The 17026-nt window shown below is 40.8% G+C and overlaps 1 long non-coding RNA gene across 2 annotated transcripts in view; it reads left to right on the top strand.

The window, feature by feature from the left end:
* The window catches only part of LOC127668882 (uncharacterized), a 56304-nt gene that overhangs the window by 25098 nt on the left and 14180 nt on the right, over positions 1–17026 (top strand). For both annotated transcript variants that reach the window (XR_007974233.1, XR_007974234.1), the window contains exons 2-3: positions 14117–14348; positions 15897–16010. This is a non-coding gene — a long non-coding RNA (uncharacterized LOC127668882). The remainder of the gene's footprint in view (positions 1–14116; positions 14349–15896; positions 16011–17026) is intronic.

Below are 17026 nucleotides of genomic sequence, written 5' to 3'. Positions count from 1 at the left end.
ACAAATATATCCTTCAACTTTTTCCATGACTTCCAAAATTATAATCAAAGAAAGTTAAACTTAACAAACATCATCTTTTCAAGTTTTTGAAGAAGAAAAATATCAAGAGGTGGAGAGGATCTCAGGACTATTGCTACGGCAACAGTGCTAGGAGTGTAGAAAGATGCGAAGACTAAGACTTGCAAAGCTGTTGGGCATGCATCATCCACTGTCCACAGACCCATTCTCAGATGACTATCATCGCAGTCACGAAGTTACCCTACTATGTGTTCCACAAATGCAGACTCAGTGTCACCTGTCATAAACAACATATTAGGGCATGATGCTCAGAACGCAGGGGACAATATCGGGAGCTCTTCTACCTAATTCTCGACTTTCAACCAAAGTTCTTTCTTGAACTATGCAAATAGTACGCTCAGAATTTTTTCTTTTCACATTTTACTTTAAATGTGAGTGTACAACTTTAAAAGACATCATGAAATTCTGTAAACTCATTATTGAAATTGCAAACACTCTCAAGTTTGAAACATTCTACTCTCAACCTACTCTTGGAAGGTGTCTTACAGCAGTCATTCAGAAAGTCCTATTTGGCATAATCAGTCTATGTTCTAAAAAAAAAAACTTTAATGAAACAAAATGTGTGAAGCAAAACTAAAAAATTAGTGATATTTTTGGGTGTTCCACTACAAAATCACCTTTTCCATGATAATTCAAATCTCTTAAGTGTGAAAAAATGTCTTGCGTCCACTTTTAACTGCATCCAAATCATTGTTAGTGAAGAGCCATCTTTGCAAGCCTGGTGTATGGTATAACCAACAGCAGGGTTAGGTCTGTGTCCTAAGTCCCCAATCAGCATCACACAGCATAAACTTTTCTTCCAAGACAAATTTTGAAAAAGCAGGTCTTGCTTTATTTTGGTTTTGTGTTTTGGGGACATAATCTCATGTAACTCAGTCTAAACCTTGAACTTAACTCAATATGTAGTAAAGAATGACCTTGAACTTCTTCTTTTTGAAAAGCATGTTCTTTTATTGAAAAAGGAAGTAAAAACATCTTATGATACAATTGAAGATTTATGTGAAAAATATTTCTGATAAAATAGAAGAGATATATAGAAAAACACGTTAAAATTGACAATTTTCATGGAAAATTAAAGAGTAAAGTGGTAGACATAAAAAATGGCTAAATTAATTGAAAAATGAAATAGAAGCATTTTATGATAGAATTGAGGATTGAACTTCTGATCCTCTGCCCCTCCCTCCCAGGTGCTGAGATTACAGGCATGTGTTACCAAGTCCAGCTTTTGGAAATCTTATTATTTGATCATGTACATATGTATAAATATATGATACATGAATATATTATATATTATATATATTTATACCATATTATACACAGTCTCTTTCTTGTTCCTCCATCAAATCCCTCTCAAATAGCCTCCTCTGAATCATGTTTTTCACACACACACACACACACACACACACACACACACACACACACACACCTCACAAGGTATTCTTTCTGTGGATAGACATTTAAGTTGATTTTATTCCTTAGCTATTGAGAATCCTGGAGCAGGAACATGGATGTACAAGTTTCCTTGTGGTAGTATGTAGAGTTCTTAGTGTGCATACCTAGGAATTATGTAGTTACACAATATGCTAGATCTATTTTTAGTTCTCTGAGGAACCTCCACGAGGAGTTGACTTCCATAGTGGCTGTACCAGCTAGCATCCTCTGTGGTCTTTGTTGTCATTTCTTTTATAAAGGGTGGGTAGCCATTCCGGTTGAGGCAGAGGGAATTGCAGAGTCTTACTTTGTTTTTCTCAGATGGCTCAGGTTCTTAAAAAAAATTGCACTGGCCTTTTCTATTTTCTTTTTGGATAACTGCTTGTTCAATTCATTTGTCCATTTATTAATTTTATAACTTGGGCATCTAAATTTTACATGTCCTTAAAAGTATTTTTTTTTAAATATTTCTAGATATTAATCTTTTCTGATGTATAACTGGCAGATTTCTCCCATTCTATAGGCTGTCTGCTTTCTCTGGTGATTCCTTTCTTTGCTGTAAAGATTCCTTTTATTTTCATGTAATCCCATTGTTAATTTCTAGGATTATCTCCCTCATCTTTTAGAAGGCACATGCCTAGGCTTATATCTTGAAATATTTTCCTGCACAGTTTCAAGGTTTTGATCTATTTTGATTATTGTTTAGGATGAGAGATATGGATTTAATTTCTCCCCATGAAAATTCATTTTTTCCAGGCAGCATTTGTTGAAGGGTATTCTTTCAACCCAATGCATGTATTTGACCCTTTTCTTGAAGATCAAATGTCCATATTTGTTTGCTTGTTTCTGGACCTCGTATTCTATTGTGTTGGTTCACGCTTCTGCCTTTGAGCTTAAGTGAACCTGAAAGCATTGGCACAGATTCTGAGTCCCTTTTCTGCTCAAACTAGAGAGAAGCCATGGCCTGCTTTTATATCTGGGTCTCAAAGGATGTAGAAATGTGCCCCTGTCAGATTTCCATTTTAGTTTGCTTCTCTGTTGCTATGATAAAGACTGACCAAACCAGCCTAGGGAAGGAGAGGATCATGGACTGCCATTGAGAGAGATCAGGGAAGGACTCAGGAGACAGAACAATACAGCCATGGAGGAATACTGCTTACTGGCTTGTCCCAGTGGCTTTTCCATACAGCAAAGAACCACCTGCATAGGGATGGTATTGCATAGGGATAGCACTGCATAGGGATGAAACCAGACTTTGGCTACTTTGTGGGTTCTTTTTTCTTCCACCTTTCCCTACCCTTTCAACCCCCCAACACCAGATAGGAAGGAAAAGTGATAGAGGGGAAAGGGGCTGACATTATCATTAGACTATTTACTGCTGATTAGGGGCACTGAGTTCCTTGAGCCAAGTTTTATCTTCACCATTATAATATTTAATTTCTTCTTGTTTCTTCTTTGCACAGGACAACTTAACAAACCCCTATCAACAGCAACCAACCAGCAAACAACAACCCACCCCCTCTCTTGAGGTCTCAGCATTTATATACCCTCTGAAAAGTTCCCAGAATCTCAAATATCACACCACTGCAGAAACTGTCGCTGGCAAAATCATACCTCTTCTAGAGCATGAGACAAATCATAGCTGCTGTAGACAATCTAAGGCAGCTTCATATCCCACACCTCTGATTAAAACAGAACCATATTTCCATAAAATTTCTGTGTTTTTCAAAGAAACAAAAATTCTCACTACAACTTCCTATAGTTTCCTGGGCTCTCGCATATCATTACTAATTAGGATATGCCCAGAGGCCAATCTGATGGACTCAGTTCCTCAATTGAGATTCCTTTTTCACCCCATGACCTGAGCTGTGTCAGGTTGACAGAAAGTTAATCAGCACCTGTCCTAAATCATTTATTTACAGAACTATTTCCATGTTCAGTTTCTAAGTGACATATAAAACCACAGCACAATGATATTATATTTGTACACACAATCTATGAACCTTGGAAATCTCAGAAGTGATGTGCAGAGACCAGAAAGCAAGAGCTAGTTCTTTTCGAGGTGCCTTTAAACTATGACCGGAGATGACTATTTTTTCAGACTGACTATCTGTATAAAGTACATTTTTAAATAAAGGTATAATTTTGGAGGACTTTCAAAGGAACCATTCTTAATACATTTAAAGATGATTTTTTTCAAACTCAAAAAAATGATAACTATTTTTAATGGTAGATCCTGAAACCTACATAGTAGATATAATTAAATATATATTTTTTAAGGCCCAACATCATCGTGCTGCATCAGAATCCCAGCCCTTCACAACTGGGAACAGAAAAGGCCTTGGGGACAGCATGCACAGGTTCTATGACTGCTTTAGGACCCTCAGCCTGCTCTGAGCTATGCTTGCATTGGTGGCGTGGAGGTTACTTACTGAATGGCTTATAAGTCTTGGTGTAAAGTATTATTTTGAACCAAGAATATCTGGTTTTTAGATTAAGCACTCCAGTAGTCTTATCAACCTGCTTTATGTCTAAGGTGTCTTCTTGAATTTTCAACCTCCTCTTAGGGACTGAAAGTGGTTTCTTAGAATGCCCTCTGGATATAACAAGGCCATGACCACTGCACACAGAGCCAGGGCCACAGCACATGGGGCCATAATCACTGCACACAAGGTCAGGGCCACTGCATACATGAGCCTACAAGGCTGCAATTGCATGTGCAAAACCTGCAAAAGACTGAGTCATCTAGTTCCAACATGGAAGGAGGAGGGCTTCAGGAGGTCTCATCCCTCTATAAGGGGCACTGGAAGTTGATGGCTGCTGGGGGATCTTGCCCTGTTCTCTGCAGAGGATGGTACTATAACCGTGAATACTGGCAGAACTGAGCAGAATTTGTCTGTTGTTTTTTATTTATTATTATTACTCGATATATTTTTTATTTACATTTCAAATGATTTCCTCTTTCCTGGATTGCCCCCTCCCGGAAAGTCCCAAAAGCCATCTTCCCTCCCCCTGTTCCCCAATCCACCCCTTCCCACTTCCCTGTCCTGTTATTCCCCTACACTGCTGCATTGTACCTTTCCAGGACCAGGGGTCGCTCCTTCCTTCTTCTTGGGCATTATTTGATATGTGAATTATGTCTTGGGTATTCCAAGCTTCTAGGCTAATATCTGCTTATCAGTGAGTGCATACCATAAGTGTTCTTTTGAGACTGGATTACCTCACTTAGGACAATGTTCTCCAGCTCCATCTACTTGTGTAAGAATTTCATGAAATAATTGTTTTTAATGGCTGAATAGTACTCCATTGTGTATATATACCACATTTTCTGTATCCATTCCTCCGTTGAGGAACATCTGGATTCTTTACAGCTTCTGGCTATTATAAATAGGGCTGCCAAGAACATAGAGGAGCCCTTACATAATAATATATCCTTATTACATGCTGTGGAATCCTCTGGGAATATGCCCAGGAGTGGTATAGCAGGGTCCTCTGGAAGTATCATTCCCAGTTTTCTGAGGAACGACCAGACTGATTTCCAGAGTGGTAGTACCAGCAGTGGAGGAGTGTTCCTCTTTCTCCACATCCTTGCTAGCACCTCTTTTCTCCTGAGTTTTTAATCTTAGTCATTCTGACTGCTGTGAGGTGAAATCTCAGGGTTATTTTGATTTGCATTGCCCTTGATGACTAAAAATGTTAAACATTTCCTTAGGTGTTTCTCAACCATTTAATATTCCTGAGGTGAAAATTTTGTTTAGCTCTGTTCCCCATTTTTTAAGGGAGTTATTTGGCTATCTGGAGTCTACCTTATTGAGTTCTTTATATATCTTGGATATAAGCCCTCTGTCAGATGTAGTGTTGGTAAAGACCATTTCCCAATTTGTTGATTGCTGTTTTGTCCTTTTGATAATGTCCTTTGCCTTACAGAAACTTTGTAATTTTATGAGGTCCCATTTGTTAATTCTTGATCGTAGAGCATAAGCTATTGGTGTTCTGTTGAGGAAAATTTCCCCCGTGCCCATGTCCTCAAGGGTCTTCCCCAGTTTCTTTTCTATTAGTTTCAGTGTGTCTGGTTTTATGTGGAGGTTCTCGATCCACTTGGACTTGAGCTTAGTACTCCTGACTTAGACTCCTGACTTCTTTCCTAGGTTTTCTATGTCCCGAGTTGTCTCCCCTTGTGATTTCATTATTGTTTCTACCTCCTTCTTTAGATTCTGGATGACTTTGTTTAATTCCTTCACCTGTTTTGTTGTGTTTTCCTTTAGTTGTTCAAGGGCTTCTCCCTGTTTACTTGTGTTCTCCTGTATTTCTTTAAGGGAGTTATTTATGTCCTTCTTGAAGCCCTCCATGATGTCCTCCATCAGCATCATGTCCTGTGCTTTTAAATCCAAATCTTGCTTTCCTGGTATGTTGGGGTATCCAGGACTTGCTTTTGTGGGAGAATTGGGTTCAGATGGTGCCATATTGCCTTGATTTCTGTTAGCAACATTCCCATATTTGCCTTTTGCCATCTGGTTATCTCTGGTGTTAGTTGGGCCTGCTGTCACTGGCTGGAGCTTGTCCCTCCTATATGCCTGCAGGCCTATCTCAGCAACCCTGGGTGAGCTGCTTTCCCCTGGCACAAATTGCTGTTGTGCTGCCGAGTTCCAGGGTGCAGGTAGAGTCCTGGTGGGGTGTGTCCCAAGTGATCCTCTACTCTGGTGAACTCTGCCTACCAATCTGTTGCACAGTCACAGAAGCAAAGATGGCGGCCAAGATCAACTCTCTTGCATCAGCTCTGGATGCAGGCTGTGCTGGCTGTCTCCTCCTCCTTGGCTGCTGGGTGTATAGTTGGCTTCCTGTGCTGCTTGGAGATGGTGTGCTGTGGCCGAGGGTGTTCCTGATCTGGAGGCAGAAACTGGAAGGCTCTTGCCAGAGGCCTCCGGACTGGATCCTCCAATCTTCAGGGCCGGTCTTACCTGTGCAGGCTGCCTCCTCCATCTGCTGTTTTTCTTTCTTTCTTTCTTTTTTTTAAAGAGGGTACATGAAGATAAAGTTGGGAGGAAAATACAATTCAAGGTCTAGGAGGAGTCTGAAGTGGAATGTGGAGACCACTCTACATTCTTGATCACACTACTTGATTGAAATTTCAAAGGATAAGTTTGAAATATATAAAAATGAATTCTAAAACATGGTTTTGTGAAGTGACATTTGAGCTGATCCACAGTGATGGGTGTCTTTGGCTTCTGGCAGGATGTTTGTTCTAGGGCCATGATTTAAACGGTCAATGGAACAACAATCCCCCTGCAGCCTTCTCCACTCTTTGTGCTGGATATGAAAATGGGACAGAAAAAATTTTTCTCATATTTCTCAGCAGAATGTCTATTTTTGAGATCTTACATTAATCTTGTCCTGACTATCACCACATTTATAATAAGGAATCTAAGGGAATTTGTGTGTAGATGTTCTTGAACTGATTTGACTCCAGGGTCAAAAATTAGGCAAGGTTAATATCCAAGAATTATCTATGAATATCTATGAAGTCCAGATCAAAGATGATTTTTTTTTTGTGATGGTGTCTTTTTGGAAAAAAAGAAAGCAGCCCAGGCCTGTGCTATGGGGAGGGCATGCCATTGACCATATGGAGTGGAGCTAGAGAGATGGTACCACAGGGGGAAAAAATGGAAGATATGGGACTATGAAAATTTTATTGAAATATTTTAGACTTTCTCAAGGATTATCATAAAAGTGTAAACGTAATTCTTTATCTTGAAATGTCTAAGGAACTTATGGTTGTAGTCATGGTTTTTGATCAGTATTCTCTTCAAATATGTGATATAGGAAGACTCCTGCATACATGTGAGAATATTTTCTTCTCCAGTGTGCTCACAAGGATGAATGTGCAAAGAATATTTCTTAAATATTCTTCGATATCATGCTGGAAACAGTCAACATGGTTGACAACAAACAATAGACCATTAATCTTGGTATTTCTATTCTGAAAGACCTGCATCAACAATAAAAGTAAATGCTTTAGCTATGAAGATGGCAGGTGACTGCATGGGGCTTTGACACATTTATCTTCTCTGCACAGCTTCTCTGGAGATTTTCTTGTCCTATGATTTTCCTTCAGGTATGTACTCTTTTCCATATCTTCTCCTCAGTGTGCATTCAATCAGCCTTTGCAATATCCATCTAGAAGCTTAGAGCCTAGATGATAATGAACCAAAGATGTACTACATTCAAAACTTTGGAGCAAACATCTTTTGTTAAGTCGCTGAAAATCTAACACAGAGCATTTACCCTTCTTTCCTTTTGACCACTTGACAATTTTTCATAGACTCTATAATGAAATTTTGAGGTGTTATTTACTTCATAATGTCAAGCAGAAAGAAAACAGTATAATTTATTTTCCTTTAGAACAATGTTATATGGGTCACGATTTTTAGAATCATTATAAAGAATGAATATAAAATGATAGATTGACTTATGACACAGTATTCCATGGAAATCAAATTTTCTATAGACAGGATTGAACTTACTAAAATTACACTTAGGGAACAAGCTAGAGACGTGTGCTCTGAATAGAGTGAAGTGAAGACAAGGGCTGTGCTGTATGCAAACAGGAAAAGTAGTGCTTCCCTTGGTACTGAATCATACCTGTGAAGAAAGACTGAAAAAGCCTTAATGAAGCCAAGAGAGATGGCAGTACAGGTTACTTTGCTGGATCTTATACCATGCCTGCCTGCTGATATCACTACACAGGCAACAGGAGCACTGCCCTAGGGGTACCCTATGAGCAATCATTTGGAATCGGCTCAGAAGCCTGTTCTGAAGTCACGAAGTGTGTGTCTCATATCTCTTCTGTGATGACTAGTTTTAACTGTCGACTTCTACAACTTAGAATCATATGAAAAGAGAGCCACTGTTAAGGAATTTCCTAGATCAGGTTGGCCTGTGGTCATGTCTATAGTGGATCGCCTTGATAGAGGAAGACTGCCCATTGTGGGTAGCACCATTCCCTAGGCATGGCGTCCTGAGATATGAGACAGGGGAAATCTAGCTGAGTACATACAGCAAGCAAGAAGTGAGTTCATTCATGTCTCTCTGCTCTTGACTTTGGATATGCTGTAACTGGGTCCTGAGATCCTGCTTTGGCTTCCCTTCAGGGTTAGGAACCTGGAATTTTATTCCAAATAAACACTTCCTCCAATGTGTTGCTTTTGCTCAAGATTGTTGATCACAGCAGCAGAAATGAAACAAAGATATCTTCCCATATGGACTCTGACTTAGGATGGTACCACTAAAAAGTTTTACATTTGATGCTGACATGAAAGTCGCATCCACTCAGCACTAGCCATATGATGCATGTTGCTTTGGAATTTGGGCAGAAACATGAGGTACAATGCTCCCCCAAGATCCTGCACCAGAGTGTGAATGATGCAATCCCAGGACAGCAACAGTGTGCTCTGCATAAGCTAGAATACCTGGTAGGTCAGGTGCTTTCAATCATCTCCATCTTACACTGTCCTTAACTTTAGGATGGGGATTATTAGGTCGTCAACCCATCTTACATCAGGGCCATCTTTGTTGGAAGCCCATTATTTATTGCTTTGTTTTACTCCCCTATGATTTCAACAAAAGAAACTAAGAATTAAAGATGCTTGCTGCACAAGTGTGAGAATCACAGTTTAGATCCCCAACACTCAGACAAGTCAGGTATTGTGAAGCACACCTGAATCCCAGAACCAAGATGTGGGGGAGACAAAGGGACAACTGGGGACTGCTAGCTTCCGAGTGAATTCTAGGTTTAGTCTGAGACTCTGCCTCAAAAGACTAAGTAGAGAGCTACAAAGTGGGACACTGGTACCTCTTCTGGTCTCCACATATGCATAGGTGTGCACACCCTTCAACACTCATACACATGCACACACACACACACACACTTCTACAGGCACACATATACACATGCACATACACATAGACACATACATATGCAGACACACATGGACACACACACTCATACAGATAGACAGACACGCACACACTCATACAGACACACATATATACATGCACACCCACTTACACAGACATACACATGCACACATGTATGGAGACACACATACAGATAGACATACATACAGACACATACACACTCATACAGACTCACATATACATGCACACACGCATAGACACATACAAATGCATACACATACAGACATACACACTCATACAGATAGACAGACACACAGACACACACACACTCATACAGACACACATATTCACATGCACACACACATAGACACATACACATGCACACACATATGGACACACACACTCATACAGATAGACACACACACATACAGATACACATATACACATGAACACATGCTTACATAGACACATACATATGCAAACACATACGGACACACACCCTCATACAGATAGACAGACACACAGACACACACACTCATACAGGCACACATATACATATGCACACACATAGACACATATACATACACACACATACAGACACACACACTCATACAAATATACAGACACACAGATACAAACACACAGGCATGCGCGCACACACACACACACACACACACACACACACTCACTCATACAGACATATAAAAAATAAAAAGGAACCTTGAGGAGCAAGCAATCTACCCAAAATTACATTAAAAAGCCAAGACAGTCACATCCTTGCCAAAATGCTTATGACCCATAAGAGTTTCTCAGATTGAGTTAGAAAAGAAAATGTCAGTTTTATCGTACTCCCTTCTAATCTCTTTTACCTTTTGAAGTCTTACATTTGACATAATTCTCTTCCTTAGACATCAGTGCACAATCTGTTCCTTCAGTTCTGATCATTTCCACTGTTCCCTTCCCACTGTCACCTGTACTTCTCCTGTGAGATTACTACCCATGTAGGTTTCAAAGCAAATACCCAGCCCTTCCATCCTTGTTGAGTGACTAACACATTCTGTAAAGGATAAGAAATATGAGAAATATCAAAGAAAATGAGCTTCGACATCTGGTGTGTCTCTTGAGCTCCATGCCCAGGGCTTCCAGGTCTCTCTATACTAGTTCCATGCACTAGAGGGTACTACTGACTGATCGTGAAGGAACAAGGGTGAGTGAGCTCTGGTCAGAGTTTGCCTTCTCACCCTCTAGATGCCCAGCAGCCATGGAGAACTTGCTTCATTGGCATCCCCATTCCAGAGGAAGCCAGACAAAAGCTTCCCTGCCTCTGCCACAGCCTCTCTAGTCTCCAGGAGTCTATGTCTTCTCAGTTATTGTCTAGTTTCCTGTTTTTCTGTAGTGTGATGGTTAATCTCTACCGCCAACTTGACTAGATTTAGAGTTACTATGGAGACAGAAATCTTCTTGCTATGTCTAAGAAGGTTTTTCAGAAAGAACTAAGTATCATGGGAAGATTCATGCTGAATATGTGTGAATGTATGTGAATGTATGTGAATGTATGTGAATGTATGTGAGTGTATGTGATGCTATCCCCTGAGCTAGAGTCCTGTACTGAATAACTATGAGAAAGCAAGCTCAGCACCAGAATTCATTACTTTCTGATCCTTACTATGGGTGCAGTGTGACCAGATGCTTCCAGCCCTGGTGACCTTGCCTCCTCCACCATGATAAGCTGCATACTGGAACTGTGAGTCCAAATAACCCTTCCTCTCTTAAATTGCTTTTGTTAGGTATGTTTGTCACAATGATAATTAAAGTAAAAAAATACATATATATATATGTGTGTGTATACACACACATATGCATACACATTATATACATATGTATATACATATTCATATACATATGTATCATATACATCATATACACATTCTCAAACCAAGCTTTGTTCAAAGCCGCAAAACAAAATCTGTAGATGCCACTGTTAAGGGCTGAATTCTAGGAATCCAAAACTGCATCAGAGCAAGGTGGAGTCCCTCAGGCTCAGCAGCATATCTTTAACTTCCAGGGAAGCAGGCTGGTCCTGGGACAGGTGGGTATTTCCAATAGGCATTTCATTTCCCTGAGTCCGGCTATAAGAAAGTCCCAGTGTTATCAGCACCTCAGCCTTCTCCAGAGCAATCTGCCATTCCCTGTTAAGCTATGAAGTTGTCGCTGTTTCTCTGTGTCCTTGGTCACTCTTCACAAGGTCTGTTCTTCTTTCACTCAGCCCTGTAAATGGAGACTACATGGGTCACGAAGCCCTCACAGAGGCCTTAGGTATGAACTACACTCACTGCAGTGACCGATGAAGTACTCTTCTATAATGTCCTCTTTAAAACCAAGAAGTGTCACATGGCATGTCAGAAAAAGCAGTGTCCCCGTTTTTGTTGATGAGTATTTTTCATGCCCCACCATAGCAAAATGGCCAGAAAAGCAGACTCGCCAAAACACACAGCTCCCAGTTATTCTTAGCAGTCATCAAAATGAAGAGATTTTTCTCAAATGTACCATGTGGTATATTAAATGCAGATAAGAAATACTCGACACTCGAAGTCCTGTTTGCATTTTATTTCCTTTATAAAACCACCTCACATATTGTGGAATGATCGCCTGCCTAAGACTAAGGAACATACAACTTCAAGTCCAGCTTCTCGCTGCAGCTCACCACAGGGAAACCAGAGACAATGAGCAACTCTGCTGGGTTAGTAGCTAACCTGGGAGTGAGGATGTGTGCAGAGGAACAAGGGAACAGAAGCTATGCAGCTAGGGGCTTTCTCCAGGCAGGGGTCTGGGGTTAGGAACGGTCAGCGATATCTGGTATTTGACCCTAGGCAGGATGTGGGAGCAGACTTGCTTCTGCTGAGCATTACATTTGAACAGTCATCAAAGACAATCAGGGTAGGAACTCAAGTCAGGAACCTGGAGGCAGGAACTGAAGCAGTGACCATGAAGGAATGCTGCTTTTTGGCTTGTCCTTGGTGGTTTGCTCAGTTTTTTTTTCTTATGAAACCCAGGGCCACTTGCCCAGTGTGAGTACTTCATTATTAATCAAGAAAATGTCCTCCCAATTTGTCTGCATATCAGTCTGATAGAGGCAACTTGTCCATTGAGTTCCCTCTTTACTAATGAGCCTAGACTGTGTCGATCTGAGAAAAAGGTGAAGCAGTATGTAGTATCTCCTATAATTAGGCTCTAAAAATCACAGAGGCCAATGCCATTAGTATTTTAGTGTTATAAATACTCAGCACAGAACCAAAGAATCCACATGCTGCCAAAGGATGCTTTCCTGGAATTTCCTGCCTGCTGCTTTAGCATCAGAATACTTCACTTTGCCTCCTCTGAGCCCTGAACTATGTATGAGACTGTACCACTGAAGATGGCCAGGAGGCTGCAGCCTCCCCCCTCATGCCCTTTAGGCCACTACATGTAAATTAAGATGAGGACCCTGGATGGTCCAGAACATTTTCTAAAATGGAGCATAGAGGAACCCTTCTGCCCTAATCCTGAGCTACAGTTGCCTTCTTTCACAGCGAGCTGATCATAGAAACATGTGGGCCATTGTGTGACCTTTCATTGGTCCCTTTCTCCCATCTCCTCCATGCACACAGTTATTGTTATATGTGCTATAGCACATATAAACCTATGTGTGTATGGCTGGTATGCTGCAACAATATTTTATCAATGTTGTGAGATTTTTATATATATCTGTACTGTGATCATATGCACCCCCACTCTTCTACACACCTCCTTCAAGGTCGGCCCCCTACTTTCTTTCCCTTCCCAACTCTGTGTCTTTCTTTTAGAAATCTTATCAAATCTAATATCTGATTCTCCTATACATCGTGAGTATGGCTAGTGGATGTATTAGCTATTCTTTTGTCTCCATAATAAAGCACCATGACCAGGCAACTTATAGAAGGAAAGGTTTGTTTGAGTTTAAGGCTCCAGAGGTGTAAGAATCCATCATCATCATTGCGGGGAGGATGGTGACATGTGGGACATGGTGGCTGGAGCAACAAGCTTAAACTGTAAGCTTGAGGCAGAGAGAATGAATTAAAATAGCTTGAGTCTTTAAATTCTCAAAACTGCCTCCAGTGACAAATTTCCTCTAATAAGGCTGTACCTCCTAAGTCTTCCAAACAGTGCCATCAATCAGGGACCAAGCTTTCAAATGCCCAAGACTTTGGGAGATATCTCATTAAAACCACCTCAATGGTCAACCTGCCACAGACCAAATCCTTAAAGAAAACTTATCCGCTCCCAAGAAACTGTATGAGCTCACAGTTAGGGGTTGGTTTCCTCTCATCTCCCCAACACAGACAAGTAAAGGTTATCAGGTTCCCTTGATCAGCAGGGAAAGAAAGCTCAGAGCAGCACAGGTGATCAGGGATGTGCAAGGTAACATTCACAGGACACACGCAATGTTATTCTGCATAGCTCTGCTTTGTGGGCCTCCTCTCTAACATGTTGTAAGCATGTGGTTCACACAGTGTAAAATGACCTGCTCAGAGTTGTAAAACCAGTAGAGGGCAGCTACTTGAGACCCAGATTAGCCAGAGCCTATGGTGTAGACTAGGTCATACTGAAAATGTTCTCACAAACTGCCCAAGCTATGAACAATGCAGTAGGCCACTATTCTCTTCTTGATTCCCAGGTACATGACTGAGTATTTCTGAGAGTGTGGACAAAGAAGAGGACCATGGAGACCAAGCATTGGACAAATTGACCTCCTCCACCTTAAGGGCTATGCTGTGCCTCCTCATCAGTCTTACCCACAATGCACCTGAAATCACATGTCTGGTCCCAGTCCAAGGATGGATCCTTCTGCAAAGAGCCTAAACTCTGGAAATGGTTTTAAAACTTCAACGGCAGCTTTGTAAAGGCAGGTTTGTAAAAAATATTTCCACTATTTGTGTGTCTTCTGAGCTAACATCCCATAGCTTAGGAAAAGTCTAGCTTTCCAAGTAGAGATGGGGAGGAGATGTCCATCCATCTTGGAAGAAAGCTCATGCTATAATCTTACAGAGGATTCTAATGTTTGTATCATTTTAATTCCAAACCTATAAATCAAAAAGAACAAAGTAGATTTGGCCTATGCTGATGTTGAGGAAGGCCACAGAGAGATCTCCACTTGAATCCTTTTTTTCCCAATGAAGAGCTCGCTGAGATGGCCCGCTGCAGACACCTTTTTTAAATATCAGATTTGCTGAATATTACTTATAAGTCTAAATGGAAAATGTCTGCCTCTTTTTAACATGAGCTAAGTGTTGTATTTTAAATTCTGCTGCTTTGCTAGTCATTAGCTCTTGAGAATTAGTAACTGACCCCAAGACCTGACTCTTGTTCCAGGAATAAGGGAGGAACTGTTTTCAAATTTAGTATGGAAATTTAAGAAATTTCATTTTTAAAAGAAAAGGGGTATTGATAGCTATTCATGCATCCACATGTTAACTATTCATACATTCACATGTTAGCTATTCATGCATCCATGTCTTAGCTATTCATGCATCCACATATTAGCTATCCATGCACACACATGTTAGCTATTCATGGACTCACATGTTAGCTAATCATGCACTCACATGCTGTTCACATGTTAGCTATTCATGGACTCACATGTTAGCTATTCATGATCCACATGTTAGATATCCATGCATCCACATGTTAGCTACTCATGCATCCACATGTTAGCAATTCATACATTCATGTATGAGCTATTCATGCATCTACATGTTAGATATTCATGCACTCATATGTTAGTGAAACCATAGTACCACCATGTGACTGTTAGATGAGAAATACAAGAGAACAAATGATACCTTAAGAAACATAATACTAGAGCATGGTCAAGCCTGACCCTACTGGTCCAACTCCTTTCCTCCATTTCTCATTTTCTGGTCTCCCCACTTGCACTGATCTGACATAGTCACCATCAAAAGCCCTGACTGCCACACACAGTCTTTCTATGTCTGTTTTTGTTCACAGGGTTTTGGTTTCTGTTATGTGAAGGTCTGTTCATTCACCATTGAAGATGAGATCCAGGTCTCCAACATGTAGACTGACTCAACTGCACTTTCACATTGGGAGCTTCATTTAAAAATCTTTAAGGAATTCCATCCTGACCCATCCTCACCTCACATGATCTTGTATGAAGTGCCATCTCTTATGTCCTTGGTATGCAGGGCCTAACCAGACACTGTCTTAGACATACATTTTATAGCTCATATCTGATTTTTCAGCCAAGAGACAGAAAGCCAGTTAAAACAGGTTTGGTATTGCAGCATATGCCAGTTTCCTCAGGTGGGATGAATGTGGAGATGTTTCCTGGTCATGGAAACACACACAGTTCATTGTGGCCTTAATCAAATGCAGGCTCTGCCATTTCAACTGCACGTTATAATAAGAAGAATGTTTACAAATTCTCAATTATGCAGGTGCTCGTGATGCAGATAGATGTTACCAGTGGATGGTATTTTTCCTACCTCAACTTAAAAAAGCTACTTTTCTGAAAACCATGTTATAGAACCCTAAAAGCATTGATCTCACAGGTGAGCATTGAGTTATTACTGTTCACTTCATGAATGCACTCTGCCACATTAAGAGCTAATGAACAGGCAGAGTAAACATCATGAGTGCCATAATATGTTTTGACAGTTCGATTACCCGATAAGCATCATTGTGTCCATGTTGGCGCCACATCTGAGATGGCAATTTGAGTTCTGTGCAGGTCCGGTGACTCTTCTGTCTGTGTGGTGATGTAACACAACTTATTACCTCAGATGACAGAATGTGGCAAGCGATTAGCTTGTTTCCTTCATTATAAAGACACAAGCAAAAGATGCTGTGTGGTGATTCTGGATGCTGGTCATAGCATCCAGGAAGGGTCAGTGTGTGCTCACTGCCCAAAAGGAATTCTGATTTCACAGAGAGCAGGGCACCTCCTTTCTTGGTTACTGTTGCCCAGAGAGAGTTTCAGATAAGATCCCTGGGTATCTACCAGGTACTGATTAGACAACCAAAAACAGCTTGAAGGAACTAGTCTGCCTGGAGAGTTTCATTGAAAAGAATTAAACGGGAATTATTATGCATTTGCGGCTATTAAGTGGGAAACTCTTTTCAGTATTACTTTCTGTCATAGAGCAGCAACAGTGACACCCAGTGTTTAGTGAAATCAATGGCAGGTCACCCTAGGGACCAAGATGAATCTGGAGCTCTTGAAGAAAGATGTTATGCTGGTTTGCACAAATGAAGACATGTGGGAAAGGAGCTGGCTGTGCAAACCGCCTAGCTTGGTCAGAAGCTCTTCACATCTTGCCTCTAGGCAGACCTGCCCATTGCTCTAACCTGGGTGATATTCTCAAAAAGCATTTCAGTCTGGAACCAAGTGAACCTTTGCTCTTCACCAGCAGAGGTTGAGGAGATCTGCTGAATGGAGTGACAACTGCATGGGCTTAACTGAATGGGGTCTACTTTTCTCCTCAGTTCAATAGCTTCTGGATCTCAACTTACCTCCTTCAACCAGACAATTATCCTTCAGTGTAGGGAGCATGGACTTCCTACTATA

This window comes from Apodemus sylvaticus, chromosome 18 (assembly GCF_947179515.1).
Source record: "Apodemus sylvaticus chromosome 18, mApoSyl1.1, whole genome shotgun sequence".
Classification (NCBI taxonomy): Eukaryota; Metazoa; Chordata; class Mammalia; order Rodentia; family Muridae; genus Apodemus; species Apodemus sylvaticus.
Note: the sequence above shows the minus strand (reverse complement) of the source record. Positions and strands in the feature narration are given on the sequence as shown.